The sequence below is a fragment of the Arachis hypogaea genome, chromosome 18 (assembly GCF_003086295.3).
Source record: "Arachis hypogaea cultivar Tifrunner chromosome 18, arahy.Tifrunner.gnm2.J5K5, whole genome shotgun sequence".
In the NCBI taxonomy this organism is placed as follows: domain Eukaryota; kingdom Viridiplantae; phylum Streptophyta; class Magnoliopsida; order Fabales; family Fabaceae; genus Arachis; species Arachis hypogaea.
Window position 1 is genome coordinate 124144561 of NC_092053.1, and position 16978 is coordinate 124161538.

A 16978-nucleotide genomic window follows, 5' to 3' on the forward strand; every position below is an offset into this window, starting at 1 on the left:
ACAAATTTTTGTATGGTATAGAATTTCACAATAAATTCTTGTTGCAAGTATAGTTTCTAAACCAACAAATAATCCTCTCATGCAAAAAAATTATTTGTCACAAGTACAAACCCCTAAAAATAATAACCAAAGAATTCAAACCTCGGGTCGTCTCTCAAAGGAATTGCAGGGAAATATAAGTCTACACTACCAATTGCAAGGAAATTAACAACAACAAAGCAAATCAACAATAAAGGAAATCAAACATGAATTACATTAAAAAAAATAGAAGAAACAAGAGTGCATCAACAACAAGTAAACAATTACAAGAGTAGAATGCTAAACTAGAGAAGCAAGAGTAGAAGAACAAGAAATTGTAAAGGAAAAGTGAATTAAAGCATGAATTAAACCTAGATCTAAGAAATCCTAATCTAACCTAGTCCTAATTCTAGAGAGAAGAGAGAGCTTCTCTCTCTAGAAACTAACTAAAGCATTCCCTCCAAAATTCAACTATGACTTCCTCCCCTTTGACTCCTCTTGATTTCTGTATATAATAGGCTCAGAATTGAGTTGGATTTGGGCCTGGGAAGCCCAGAATTTGCCCCAACTTTTCACTTTAATGAAGTCACGTGCGAACATCGACGTGTACGCGTGGGTCACGCGTACGCGTTGCTTGGCAATTTTGCTTTCCACGCGTACGCGTCATGTACGCGTACACGTCGCCATGCGACTTCACATTCCACGTGTGCGCATCTGCTGCGCGTGCGCGTCGATGAATGCATCCCAAATCCTTGATTTTCCATGATTTCTCCACTTTGCATGCTTTTTTCTTCATCCCTTTGATCCATTCCTAGCCTTTTCAATCTAAAATCACTAACACACACATCAAGGCATCTAGTGGAATCAAAGGTGAATTAAAATTAACCAATTAAGGGTCTAAAAAGCATGTTTTCACTCTTAAGCGCAAATTAGGGAGAACATATAAAACCATGCTATTTTAGTGGATAAATATGGGAAAATGATGATAAAATCCCCTAAATTCAGCATAGAATACACCACCAAATAGTGGTGCATCAATAATCTATCATTTATAATCAAGAATTTTGTAGCATTGTGTTGACATGAGCTCTTCTTTCTTTATCAATTAATGATTATGAAACTTTGAACACTACAAGAAATTTAATCTTTACCAACAAATTTTTAGCGGCCATATTAATATAGTCGTAATTTCTCGTTAAATGACTTTTTTTTACTACAAATAAATAATTGCCTTTAATACTTCATTTGTACTGGCAATTACATGAATGGCCACTAAATAATTATTAAATTTGCCTGTAATTCTTCTTCTTTCAATCTTTTTTAATTATTTTAATTATAAAGAATATCACTTTCACAGCTGAAGCTATTTTCTCATTTTTCTCATTTCTCATATTTCACCCCTCTTTACTCTGTCACTGCCTCCACCTCACTTTGTTGTCACAACCTCTTCACTTCGCCGTCGCCGCCATCTCCTCCTCTTCCTCACACCAAGTTTTACACCGAACGGCTCAAATAACATTCTTCACTATCACCTCATCCTCAATTTGCGTTGGTTGTTGCTCGTTCATGTCACAGTTTCTGTCGATGGCTTGTAACCTCATGCGGTGGTTTCTATCGCCGCCTCTGCCATACATTATAATCTTTAGTTTCAGTTCGCACCTCAGTGTTCAATTGTGGTTCCTTATTTGAGAAATTCTTATTTTCTAGGGTTTATGTGATTCATGCTAATTAATCCATTCTTACATATTATCATGCACCGATTTTTATGGTCCAGCAAAAATTAATTTAAAATTTGGATTTGCTAGTCTGAGGCTGGCTTTAGGCTCGGTGAATTTGCATACTCACCATTATATACCATTATTCCCAATTTTGAAAAAAAGGCTTGCTGCTTCATATTGAATTAGGTTATCATTGCTCCTTAAAGTCCTCTTCTACCTAAGTATAGTGCCTCTCTTTTTTATTGAGCTTGTGCCACTACTCTCTCTCTCTCTCTCTCTCTCTCTCTCTCTCTCTCTCTCTCTCTCTCTCTCTCTCTCTCTCTCTCTCTCTCTCTCTCTCTCTCTCTCTCTCTCTCTCTCTCTCTCTCTCTCTCTCTCTCTCTCATGGAAACAGGGTGTTTTTGTGTGAATTAAAATATTAGGTAACTAATTATTTTTTAACCAATATCGAGTAATTTTTAAAAAATTATTTTATTTATCTTAAGTTATAAATTAAACACTAAAATTAATTAATATTGACTAGCTAAAAGTTAATTTTTGTCATTTTTTCTTGTGTTGGAATTCTTGAAAGCTTAAAAATAGCTTAAAATTATAGTTTAGTGGTAATATTAAAAAATAAAAAAAAATAAATTTCTTTTATTTAATATTTATGAATTATAATAATAATTAATAAATATTAAATAAATAATTTTAGACTATTTTAACTTTTTTTTTGTCTTCTAACTATTATTGAGTTATAATAGAGTGGTATTTCAAATTGAAAAGTGATAGGAGTTAGTAGGTTTTGTGATATGTACTCATTAATTAGTTATCATTAGTATTTTTAATAATATGAGATTACATCTAATGATATAGAATTATTCCATTTTTTTTTGCTGATTAAGTACTCACTAAATTTTAATAAAAATGTTGGCTCTTTAAACTTTCTCTACTTAACAGGTAGTGTTTTTATTAAATGCTTAGAAGATTCAAGCTTATCCCTAGGCTATACTTCTTTTATCACTTAAACAAAATCTTACACGTTCAACGTTGACCACAGGAAAAAGCGTGGCTAAAAGTCTTGACCTGTCCAAATTAATTACAAATAAAGTGTGATGAAATCAAACTTTTTGTCTTAGTTTTGCTAGGATTTAAAGTGTGGGCAATGAAATAAACATTATGGCTATTAAAAGGTCTTCACACTTTTCAAAATGGAAAAGTTTAGGCGTCAGCAATTGTTGTATTTTTTGGTCAGCACTTAACCATCAAAATAAAAGTGAGTGATCTCCTACCATTAGATGTAATCTCACACCATTAAAAATACTATTGATGGTTACAAAATACCAAAATTGTTGGCCCCCTAGCATTCCTCTTTCAAAATTGTGGCAGAGAGAGGAAAGCAACTCCCTTATTAGGCTTTTTTATTTAAATAAAATAAAGAAAAATTAATATTATCATATTCTTCTAAACCAAATTTCAAAACATAAATCCTTTATTTCTATTAATATATAAATCGTCCTAAATCTTTATGTTTTTTATAATAGAAAAATAATCATGCTACACATCCATGTAATTTTGTATCTAAGTCCATCTAAGCTGGCCCAAACCAAAAAAATCTAATACCATTAAATGAGCGTGTAATACACGCACCCAAACCTCCGAAAATGTTTAACATTCATTCACGCTTCATTATGAAAAAACCTTCTTCAACCTTGAAACCACAACTGGAGAACTTCGAATCGCTCTCAAAATTTCTCAAACTTCACTCGTATTCTTTGCGAAAACTACTACTAGAGAAGAATCACAAGAAGATTTCGAAAGGAAGAATAAAAAAAACGAAAATAAGAACAGAGACTGCGAAAAGTATGAGAAAAAATATTGTTCATTTAAAATCTCATAATCTCACGTTTCTCCTAGTTGCATTTTAGGTTTATTGGATTGAGTTGCTTCGTTTAGTAAATCGACTTATTCTGAATCAATTTTTTTGTGTAACTAGAGCATAGGAATAGAAATGTGTTCTTATTTTCATTCAGTTCAGTGGAGTTGGTCATTTTGATTCACTTGATTATTAGTGTGTTCAGTTGAGTCCTTTTGCATGGAAAATACTTTTATTGCTGATTGAATGTTTATCACGTTTTATTCACAACATGAATGGTGTTCTGTTTAGTGGGCTTGGTGATTTTCATTCACTTGATTGTTAGTGTATTTCAGTTGAGTCCTTTTGCACGCAGAAATGTTTTTCTTGATGATTGAATGTCTATCACATTTTATTCAGCACATGAGTGGCGTTCGATTCAGTGTAGTTGGTTATTTTTATTCACTTGATTGTTAGTGTGTTCAGTTGAGTCCTTTTGTATTCAGAAATGCTTTTGTTGCTGATTGAATATCTATCACATTTTATTCAGCACATGAATGGTGCTCGGTTCAGTGGAGTTGGTTATTTTCATTCACATGATTGTTAGTGTCTTCAGTTGCATCCTTTGGCAGGCAGAAATATTTTTCTTGATGATTGAATGTTTGTCACGTTTTATTCAAAACATGAATGGTGTTCAGTTCAGTAAAGTTGGCTATTTTCATTCATTTGATTCTTAGTGTATTCAGTTGGGTCCTTTTGCATGCAAAAATAATTTTCTTGCTGATTGAATGTTTATCACATTTTATTCAAAACATGAATTGTGTTCAGTTCAGTGGAGTTGCTAATTTTGATTCACTTGATTGTTAGTGTGTTCAGCTAGATTCTTTTGCTGCAGAAATGCTTTTCTAGCCGTTTTATTATATATCATGTTTTATTCAGTACATCAAGGGAGTTCAGTTCAGTGGGCTGGGATATTTTCATTCACTTGATTCAAATATGCATGCTTGTTCTTGTCGGTGTATTGAGTGAAGTATTGACAAAATTTTTTTGTCCTTACAAGAAAAATGAAGATGACAATGGTGACAAAGAAGGAGAAGTCGCGCTATAACGTAAGCATATGTGAAAGAGGATTATCGTCGGCTTAGAATTTTCTTCTCGGTAAGAAGAAATAACTTCGTTGCAAGTATAGTTCCAAACCGACAAGTAATGCTCAATCAAAGTTTAATTTTTGGTTGTCACAAATCCAACCCAATAAAAATAACCGAGAGTATTAGTCCCGGGTCGTTCTCCCTAGGAATCACAATCGAGTGCTCAATTATTGGTTATGAGATACAAGGGGGTTGGGTTGATAAAACAAGAAATTAAAAAGGCAACAAAAGTAAAGTAAGCAACTAAAGAAAGCAAGTAATAAAGAGAGACATTCATGGCAAGGATTGAGATATAGGCTTTCTATCCTAGTCATTAATTATCATACAATAGTTAACAAGAGCTAATCTCATTTAGTCATCTTCAACATAGGAAGAAGGTATAATGTTATCTTCACTTGAGAGAAAGTCAAATAAGACTAGTTAATCTCAATCCAAAAGTCCTAATCAACTCACTAATTGAATTAGCAAGAGATTAGAGTCAATGGAAACAATATTAACTAACAACTCTAGATTACCAACATGAGTTGGGTATTAATGACTCAAAATTGCCTAATTTCTCTTTCTAAACCAAGAATGCTCAAAAAGCTACTCTAAACCTAAGCCAAGCATTTTGTCAAACACTTGGAAGGCATAAAAGGAAAGAATCATAGACTTGCAAGAAAGAATAAAATCTACTACTACCAATTGCAAGGAAACAATAATAACAACTCAATTAAACAATAAAGAAACATAAAACATAAATTACATTAAATGAAAATCAAAGTAACAAGAGTGCTCATAAACATAAAAGTGGCTCAAAGGAGAAATCAACAAGAGAAACTAAGATAGCAAAGATGAAAGAATAAGAAATTGTAAAGAAAACTAGAAGAAAGCAAGAATTAAACCCTAGATCTAAGAAACTAACCTAATTCTAGAGAGAAGAGGGAGCTTCTCTCTCTAGAAACTACCTAAAGCATGGTCCTAAGCTAATCTAATTGCTCCCCCCTTGACCCATCTTGAGTTCTGCATCAAATAGCTTCAGAAATGAGTTGGATTTGGGCCTAGAAAGCTCAGAAATCACCCCCAGCAAATTCACTTTAATGAGATCACGTGATCAGCGTCACGCGTTCGCGTGGTCAACGCGTGCGCGTCGCTGGCAAATTTCCCCCTCACGCATACGCGTGGGTGACGCATGCGCGTGGCCATTAATGTTCTTCTCACGCGTACGCATGGATGACGTGTGCGTGTGCCCTTAATTCTCCAAATGCTCATTTCTTCATGAATTCTCCACTTTGCATACTTTTCTCTTCACTTCTTCCATCCAATACTTGCCTTATGAATCTGAAATCACTTAACAAACATATCAAGGCATCGAATGGAATTAAAGTGAATTAAAATTTGGCTATTTAAAGGCCTAAAAAGCATGTTTTCACTTTTAAGCATAAATTTAGGAAGAATTACAAAACCATACTATTACATTGAATAAATGTGAGATAAGTTGATAAAATTCCCTGAATTTAACAGAAGATAAACCACAAAATTGGGGTTTATCAATATGCACACATTAAATATATTTATCTGCTTTCATTGGAATAAAATCTAATTTGTATTATAAATATATCGTGACATTCTGCTTCAAAACTTTGCAGAAAACTCACGATTGTAGATGCCATACAAAGGCAATAGTGAGGATGTTCAAGGAAATGAGTCAGGAAAAGAAAGATATTGTTGAAGAAATGGGATTTGGTGTGCTGGCACATCTCCCAAAAATGAACGTCTCTCACAGCCTCTTGAGAGAATTGATTGCTTGCCATGATGACTATCATGGATGCCTGAAAACTCTCCATGGGAAAATATACATAACACCTGGTAAGATAGCAACTACGCTAGGCATAAACCACGGCGTTAATACACTTTCCACTTTCTGCGTATTTTTTGTTCATTGCTTCCTTTAATTTCAGTTTATTTGGGTACAGAAAAATAAACTGAGCCTTTTTGGCTGATTTGTTGCTATTAAAATATTGTAGGAAATCGTTTTCCTGAAAAGGTAGAGTATGGCAGCCTGAATGAGGCAGACAAGGCAACAATTGATAGCCTCAAATGTGTTACGTTGGCGTCTTTGACAAAGTCTGTCCTCGATATGAGTGTTGAAGGGGAGGAGAACCGGAAGAAATTGCAGAGGACTTTTATCGTCTATGTACATAAGTGCTTCTTGCTGCCGACAACGGTAAGCATGGCCTCCCCAATCCATAAGCTGCCTGCCCTTCATGCGGACAACATCCGACAATGGGATTGGACAAATCATGTGCTCAGCTTCTTGAGGAAGAGAATCGAAAACAAGAGAAAGGGAAAGAAACAGTCTGTTGACGGCTGTGTTTTTGTTTTGATACTGATTTATTTTCATGAAACCAAGTTCCCTCGCTTGGATGCACCTGATGCTCCCCAGCCACCGTGGGTGGCCCACTGGACAAAGAAGATGATGCTTGACCGGATTTCTCAAGAAGCAACTGACACAATGGTAAATTAAACAAAAATTTCCCCCTAAAATTTTGTTTTAGATGCTTCTAAAATACTCTGCTAACTAAATAAGCTTGTGGTTTATGTTATACTTAATTTCTTTCTCCTAGTTGTATTTTAGGTTTGTTGGATTGAGTTGCTTCATTTAGTAGATCGACTTATTCTGATTCCATTTTTTTTTGCGTAACTAGGGCTTGGAATGAAATGTGATCTTATTTTCTTTCTGTTCAGTGGAGTTTCTAATTTTGATTCACTTGATTGTTAGTGTTATTGTTAGTGTGTTCATTTGAATCCTTGTGCATGCAGAAATATTTTTCTTGATGATTAAATGTTTATCACGTTTTATTCAACACATGAATGTCGTTTGGTTCAGTGGAGTTTCTCATTTTGATTCACCAGATTGTTAGTGTGTTCAGTTGAGTCCTTGTCCATGCAGAAATATTTTTCTTGATAATTGAATGTTTATCACGTTTTATTCAGCACATGAATGTTGTTCAGTTCAATGGAGTTGCTCATCTTGATTCACCTGATTGTTAGTGTGTTTAGTTGGGTCCTTGTGCATGCAGAAATATTTTCTTGATCATTGAATGTTTATCACATATTATTCTGCACATGAATGGTATTTGGTTCATTGTATTTGCTCATTTTGATTCACGTAATTGTTAGCATATTTGCTCGTTTCAGATGCTTCTAAAATACTCTGCTAATTAAATAAGTTTATGTTTTAGGGACTTTTGTATAAAAAGCAAATAAAGGACGAAAAACAAAAAGAAAAAAGGTGGAGAAGAAACTAACTTTTTTGAAAGGGAAAGAGAAAGGAAAAGGGAAGAAAAAAAGGAAAGAAAATTGTTGTTCTGGATTTTTCTTCGGAAGAAGACACTTTTTTCGAATCTGAATCCAAATCCGATTCTGACAAAACACCGTCGGCCAAAAGAATAAGACAATAGAGGTTGGTGAAAAAACAAAAAATTATTCTGACAGATTCAGAAAAAACAAGTGAATCTCAAAACCAGAGTAGTTCGACGGATTTGGAAGCCCAACTAAATCCAAAAACCAGTAACTTTTGGAAATGCCTATTTTTGGTTAGTTGCTATCTCTGTCTGATGTTTATTGCTAATTGTTTAAATTTTTTCTTATGCGCTGGTTCTTATGTATCGCAAAGAAGAAGAAGAAGAAATTGAAAAAAGAGAGACAAAAAAAAAAAGAAAATAACCATAGAAAGTGGTTGAAAAACAAAACAAAAAAAAGAAGCTTGTGCCGACCAAGGTTGCGAGAACCGGACCGGTCAATGAACCGGTAAAGTGACTGGTTTACTGGTTCATTGATTCGACCGGGGTTTAACCGGAGTTCAACCGGTTTAATTAAATATTAAATAAAATTATTAAAATTTAATATACAATTTTAAATATTTAAATTTAATAATTTCTAAATCATGCTCAATAAAAATACTAATAGAGATAATTTATTTATAGTAATTAATACAAAGTTCCTCTATTATTTAGATGTAAATAGTACCAATAAAAATAAAAAAAATCCTCTAAGCTACATTCTTAACAATTACCTCATTCTAAACATTTCCACCATATAACAAGAGTGACTTTATGCCAGTAAGAAAGAACACAACACAATACAACATATAAGGAGATTAACAAAAGAAAAAATATGCAGTTCAACCCAGGAATATGTCTGCAAATGCCATCATTGATTGAATCGGGTGAGGGATTTGCCATGGCTTAATAAGTGGATCTGAATCCAAAATCTAAAAATCCAAATTACAAATTACATACAACAATTAAGAATGACAGCAATCCAAAATCCAGAAGATTATATCAATTCATACAACATTCAAAATCCAGAATTATATTCAGTAAAATTTAATATAACACAATTAAACTTATATGACAAAACTCAATATAGCAAAATTCAAAATCCAAAGTTCCAAAATTGAACTTATATCAAATTCAAAATTACAGCATGATTAATTCATATAATTAACAAAATAAAAAAAAATTGAAAAGCAAAACTCTGCATCAAGCCATCAATTCATATAATTAACAACATAAAAATGTTAACCAGCAACATCCTTTTCGTAATTCCAGCGCAACCAAAAGAGCATAAATCAACAAAAGAATAATAGAGTGAAGTTTTAGGCTATGTATTTCGCAACATTGACACGGCAAGCAAGCTTATCAGTTTTCTTATCCGGGATTTCAACTAGAAACTCTTCTTTCAGCATCAAATCAGAGCTAGAACCAGTTGAAAAGTACAAGTATCTCAATTGTATAATGACACATTCATTCCCAACAAAGTACCATCAACAACTCATAATTAGAAGAATTAGAAAAAATCAGCAACCAACAACTCAAAAATCAGAATCAATATAACAAAATAAAATTCAGAAATCAGAATCAATATAACAAACCAAGATTTTAAGTTTAACTAATTTCACTCAGCAATAAGCCAATAACTAGTAAATTAACTCAGAATTAGAAAAAATAGCACAAAAATAACTCAGAAAATTACCAATAATCAACAAGAGTTAACCCAGAAATCAGAACAAAACAATAATCCAGCCCTGTTAACAATGAACAATGAAGAAAATTAACTCAGAAAACAACTAAATAACCCAGAAAAAATAATCGACAATCGACATAATTAAATCCACAAAAATAGCAATTAACCCCCAAAAATGAAACTGAAGAAGCAGTGGAGGGATGGACGCTTACCAACGGTAACAGTGACTGAGCTACGAGAAAGAGAGAGAGAACAGAGACGAAGCAGAAAAATGCCGATGAGAAGCGAACGTGCGTGAGCGACGACGACAAGAGAAGTCCACGACGGAGTTGAAGCGCGCCAGTGAGAACCATAAGCGAACCAAACTTAACAAAAACAAAAAATCTGCAACTCAGGGTCGACGACGACGACTGGCTTGACCTTCGAGAGGGTTGTCATTGTCGGCGGCGACAGTGGCGGGGGCTGGCACTGGGGCTTGAAGGTGGCTGCGATAGGGTTTCGTGTTTGGAGAGAGAAGAGAGAACTGAGCTGAGATCTGAGAACTGAGAAGAGAGCTTTTGTTTTTTTTTTATATAAAGCAGCGAACCGGGAGGCTTAAAAACCCGACCGGTTCATATGGTGTACCGGTTAACCACCGGTTCGTCCGGTTTTTCTACCGGTTTTTTGCAGGTCGATTTTTGACATCAACCGGACCGACCAAATGACCGGTTCCCGGTTAACCCGGTCGAACCGGCCGATTCGGTCCGGTTTTTAGAACCATGGTGCCGACAGATTCTGAGAGCACAAGTGAATCTGAAAATCAGTAAGTTTGAAAATTGATTGTTTTCGGTTCAATGTTGTGATTGTATAATGTTCATCTGGTTTGGTTTTGCTTTTATTTGCTGAAAATTGGTTTTTTGTGCTTGTTAAGTAAATTACGGCTGTGATATTTGTCTCCGATATAAATTCAATGTGTTTGTGTGTGATGTAGAGAAAAAGAAATTGAAAAAATACCCACAGTGAAAAGAAAACAACCGGAGAGGCTGGCCAAAAAATAAAACCAAATCAAGCAAAATTTTTCTGACAGATTCAGAGAGCAAAAGTGAATCTGAAAAGGAGTAAGTTTCTGGAATCATATCTTTGGTTATTGATGCTTTCATTTTAGGTTCCTTGGTACTTATTTTATGATTTTTTTAGAGGTGAACAAGTAAAGGGCAGCGCTGCCAAAAGAAGAAGACAGGCGTTGCAGCTGTTAAAAGAAAAGAGATCAAAGAAAAAAAAATGATGGAGCTATAAATACAAATCTTGCTTTGGATGACTTTGACTCCACAGAGGCCCAAAATGATTTCTTTGAGATGTAAGATTCGGTTCCTTATATCGAGTTCTTTTTCTTTGTTTGCTAACTTTGCTAAAACTTCTTGTAACTGGACTTGCTGAATAATATTAATTTTCTTGCTTAGACTGCCGACTATAAATTTAGACAGCGAGCCTTTAGAAACTCAGATGAGCTCAACACCGTCTATAAATGCACCGACAAATGCCAGGTAAATTTGGTTTATTTTGGGTTTAAGTGTGGTTTATTGGATTTCAAAAATGAATGTGATGTATTTTTAATCCTCTACTTTTAATCTTGGTTGATAATTTTAATTTGGTATATTTTTTATTAAAAAATACCTCGAAAACCCTGATAAACGTTTTTAGAAGAAAGAAAGTCCATCAAAAATAGAGATCCTAAACCCCCTATGTAAGTTGAAATATTTATGTTGGTCTTTTAGATTTAGGTAATAATTTTTGGTTAATCTTTGTTTATTCAAAACATGAATTTAGTTCGGTTTAGTAGAGTTGATCATTTTGATTCACTTGATTGTAAAGTGTTCAGTAGAGTTCTTTTGCATACAGAAATATTTTTCTAGCTGTTTGAATGATTAGCACGTTTTATTCAAAACATCAATGGAGTTCGGTTCAGTGGAGTTGGTCATTTTGATTCACTTGATTAAAATATGCATGCATGTGCTTGTCGGTATATTGAGTGAAGTATTGACCAAATTTTTGTTTATTTGTCAATAGCGCTACACCTGAACCTAACCTCCAAATCATTGTGGTTCGAGAAGAAATTCATTCTCAACCTTTGAAAATGTGAGTTTTTCAATGTGCAAATTTCGATTTCTTAGAACCTATTCTAATTATTCAACATTAACTTCTTCCTTGTTTACATTCCTTAGAGCTCCGATTGTGGTGTTTCTTCCGAGTTCTCTTAAGGAAGAGCTAATAAAAGATGACTTTACCTATGACCCTTCCGAATTTCAAACACAAGAAGCTTCTGTTAATGAGTAAGTTGCACATAAATTTCTTTCTATTAGATTTAATGGTATAGGATAATAATTTGGGGTCACTATTGAACTCTTTTCTATTTAATGCAGCAACCCTCTGGAACTGCAACAGCAATCGTGCCAAGAACCTCTAGTGGCAGGGCAATCGGAAGAAAATCACACATTGATGGGTAAGTTTTACTGCTTGTTGGATCTGGGTAATTTCGGTTCATCAGAATCCAGAAATAAATTATTTTCTGTTTGTTACAGCTGCCCTCCGAAACACAAAAAGTAGGCCGGCGAGGAATCTTCTCCGAGGAAGGCAGAGCGAAAACCTCCGTTGAATGTGTAAGTTTTAATTAATATCATTTTTATTAGCTTTCGTGTTATATGGTATACTGCTTTTTCCTAATTGCTTGAAACTTTCCTCTGTCGTCTTGCAGTGCTGCTCGTCCTAGGCAATGGGAAGATGATGAACCTTCATTCAGCCTTGGGATAAGTCCTCCAGAATCTCAACCAAGTGCCTCCTCTCAACCGACAGTGAATCAACTCGAAATATTGGTAGACACGGTGGTAGATGCTGGGGGTGGCGGCAGCATTGAAATTTGCTGACGCAACAAGTGACAAGCCGAGCCATACAGCCATTGAAAGGTACAAAATCCTGAGAAAGAGAAAGAAATCATGGAGGAGTTGATGGAGAAGTGTTATCATTGGATGACACATCTAAAACAAACCAAAGATAGTCCCAACGAATATGATACCATATTCATCTTGAAGCGTGAAGCAAATTTCGAGGGGCTTAGACATCATTTCATGTCTCTAATGCCCGAACAACATGTGGAAAGCACGGTAAATTCTTTGCCTATTGTGTTAACATTAATGATTTTTCTAAAGACTCTTATACCATATATCTCATAAATTTTCTTCTTGTAGGTGGTCATTGCACATAGCATGATTCTCAGTGGAGTTGTTCATGTTGATTCATTTGATTGTCAAGTGTTCAGTTGTGTCCTTTTGTATGCATAAAATATTTTTTTTGATGATTGAATATTTATCACATTTTATTCAGCACATGATTGGTGTTCGGTTCAGTGGAAATGGTCATTTTGATTCACCTGATTGTTATGTATTCCGTTGAGTTTTTTTTTACATGCAAAAAAGTTTTTCTTGATGATTGAATGTTTATCACGTTTTATTCAGCACATGAATTGTGTTCGGTTCAATGGTGTTGGCCATTTAGATTCACTTCCTTGGTTCATTTGTGATAAATAATTTGGTTCATTTATGATTTAACTGAGGTTCGTTTTGCAGATGTTTATGTTGGGAAACCATGGCGAGAAATACATTGATCCAAAGACCAACAAGGCCTACCAGTTTGATATCGATCAATATGCCCACCACCGCCATTTTCTTGACAAAAGAAAACTCGCATCGCATCCATTTGTAAGTTGTGATTTCTAAAAATTCTTTGATAATTCTCTCGTTTGCTATCATTTCTACTAAAATATTCTATGATTTTCTCAAACTTCACCTGTTTGTGCCGATTTGCAATGGAGGACACTGGTGGTTGTGGATTGCCGATGCCCAGAAAAAGGTATTATATGTTCTTAACCTTGTGAAGAAGAAGAAAAAAAGAAATACCTGACTTGAGAATTAAACTGAACAAATTTGTTGTAAGTTATTTAAATCATACATATTTTGTTGTAAATTATTCAAACATCAGTAAAATTTAGTTCAGTGGAGTTCCTGATTTTGATTCACCTCATTTTTATGTGTTCACTTGGGTTCTTTTGCATGCACAAAATGTTTCTCTTGCTGATTGAATGGTTATCACGTTTTATTCAAAACATAAATAGAGTTCGGTTCATTGTAGTTGCTAATTTTCATTCACGTTTTGTATCTCTTTTAGGGATTAATAGTTTCCCAGATGAGGCTTTACGCTAGGGTGGAACCCTTAATGGAGGACGGAGAGGGAGAAGAAGCAGGGTATATCATGCTGAATGGTCATGTAACACCCTAAGTTCTTATACTATCGTGGAGGTTTTTAAAATAAGGTGCCACACTTGATCCAAGAAAAAGAATGACTTAATCGTTACGCGAGGCAGGAGTAAATACGTGTAGAGCGGAAAACGAGTAGCGCTAAAACGTTGAAATTTTGAATTAGAGTGAAATAAACATCTTAACCATGAGTACGTTTCAAAATACTTATAGGGAACTAAAACAGGAAAAGAAGCTAACTACGTCCTAAACTAATCTCGTCGAAGAGGCTCCCCTACTTGCATCCTATCCTATCCTTGATCAGGAGTCTTTAGTTATTCACGAATCGAGGTACCAGGGGTCTCCCTCCAACACCCTTTCGCGCAGTGAAGACCTGGTTCCGTTGCGTGGGATGAACCAAAACTCGACGGGGTGCCGAAATGGGGGAGTAGGGCACGTATTCCACCTTTGGGCCTCCACAAGGGTTCAGCTTCTCCTCTGGGTCCTCCTCCATGGTGTCTTCCTTCTGGCCATGGTTGTCGGATTTCTCTTCTTCAGTCTCGGGGTCGGACTCAAGGTGTACCACCTTGGATGACTGCTTCCTAGATGTTGAAACGTCCCTATCTAGGAAGGTTATGACGGACAGCTGGGGTTCTTCTTCCACGAGTTCTCGACCTAAGTAGATAGTTTGGAGCATGGTAGTAGTGGTCGCAACTACCCACGCGTGCTTCGAGGGGTCATACTCAGAAGTTACCCTCGAGGGGGCACTGCGTCGTCTCTATCCGCTGTGCCATGTTCCTCTGGAGATAGTATGGGAAAAGAAAGGGAGTGAGAACCTAACGTCTCAGTAGGAGTGCTATGTAACACCTCCATATCCATCTCCAGCCCACGTGCGGGATTTTAAAAACAAGCGTATAACATGGCATGTAATATGCATCTTCTTTTTTTGTAAAACATGTGTGTAAAAGAAAGGGGAAACATATAGGAAAATAGAAGAATAACATCAACATAATCATAATTAAATCTAAGGAAAACATAGAACTCAAGCTTTCATTCGTGCCTTCTTTCTTTCTTAATTTATAACTTATATGGAGGGTATTGAGCTCAAACCGGTATAAGTAGGAGTCCCCTTCCCTTACTGAAGGTTCTTATCCCAAACGTTTTGGCGATCACCTTCCCTTACCGAAGGATCATCTCGATCGATCACCTTCCCTTACCGAAGGATCATATCGATATCTTGTCTTTGGGGGTCACCTTCCCTTACCGAAGGATCATTCCCTCAGTTTAATTTACAATCAAGGTTATTTAGACATACACAAGAATGGGGTCATATAAAAAGATATCTTATTATATAAAATTGATGGGATAGTCCCCTTCCCTTACCGAAGGTTCTTATCCCAAACGTTTTTCGATCACCTTCCCTTGCCGAAGGATCCTCTCGATCGATCACCTTCCCTTACCGAAGGATCATATCGATATCTTGTCTTTGGGGGTCACCTTCCCTTACCGAAGGATCATTCCCTCAGTTCTTTAACAAGTACGGTTATTTAGGCATATACAAGAATGAACCATGCGAGAGGAGAGGCATATATCATGATAAAATAAGCATGTTTGAATAAGATTTTATACGAAAGTAGGTACTCTCGTCCCTAGAGGGGTATAAAATAAATGTACATTAAAGAAAATAGGATATTAATTAGCTGAATAAAACAATTATAAGAAAACATATACTCTTGACCCTAAGAAGATATTAATGATATAATGTAAAAAGTATAATCTAAGTGCATATAGTAAGAAAGTGAGTATTTGAAATACTTGGATTAGATATTATAAAAAGTATGTACCCTTGATCTTTAAAATAAAGGAGCAATAATGATATAAGGGGTCACTTAGTTGCATATAATAAAATAAGGTTCCTTGAACAAGATATAAAAAGGAGCATGTACTCTCAATATTAAAGGAATAATAATAATGTAACGGTAGCAAAGGTCATGTAAGGGTACATAGTAAAATTAGGGAATGTTAAATAATTTAATAAAATGTTATAAAGGGGCATGTACTCTCAACATAAAAGGAATAATAATAAGGTAACGGTATCAAAGGTCACGTAAGGGTACATAGTAAAATTAGGGAATGTTAAATAATTTAATAAAATGTTATAAAGGGGCATGTACTCTTAACATAAAAGGAATAATAATTAAAGGGTCATGTAAATGCACATAGAAAAGATATGGGATACATATTAATGGATTTCAAGAGGGTATAATTGACAAAATAGATAATCATGCTCAATGTAGATGAGAGATAAGCAAAGAATAATTCATGCCATAAAATACATGAAAGGTGATAGCCATGCATGGATGGAAGAAAACAAAATAAAGCATACTACATGCCAACATAAGTAAGAAAGGCATAATTTCCTACCTTCTTTTCTAACGCTTCTTTGAGCTTGCCTCTTGTGTTTGCCCACAGAATATTATTTCTTTGTAGAGAGAGAAGGGAGAGGATAAGTGTTTGAGAGAAGTGATTTTCTACCTATGGGTGCTCCCCTATTTATATACATTTGGGGATGGGGTGGTTGGGATATTTTAAATTTCAAACTGAGGGTGGTTACCAGGTTCCTATCCAAAATTTCAAAATTCTAAACTTATCTCCTAACTGATTTTCAAACTTTAAATTTAATTTTGTTTCTAGAAGGGGCGGTTGTTACAGGTCACGTATAAGGTAAAAATATTTCTCTTTTATAGTGCTATTTTTAGTGTGTTTTATTTAGTATGCTATTAATTGTATTTTACTTAATTCTTGCTTAGCTATGATTGTGCAATATACATCATGAAATGGCTTGAAACAATTGATCCTCGAAAGATCAAAAGCGGGAAGAGGTATCAATATAAAGCTTGGACACAAGTAAGTAGTTTCTATATAAATGAAATTCTTTCATTTCTTATTTCAGTTAGGTTCATTTCTTATGTAACTAATTCCTTT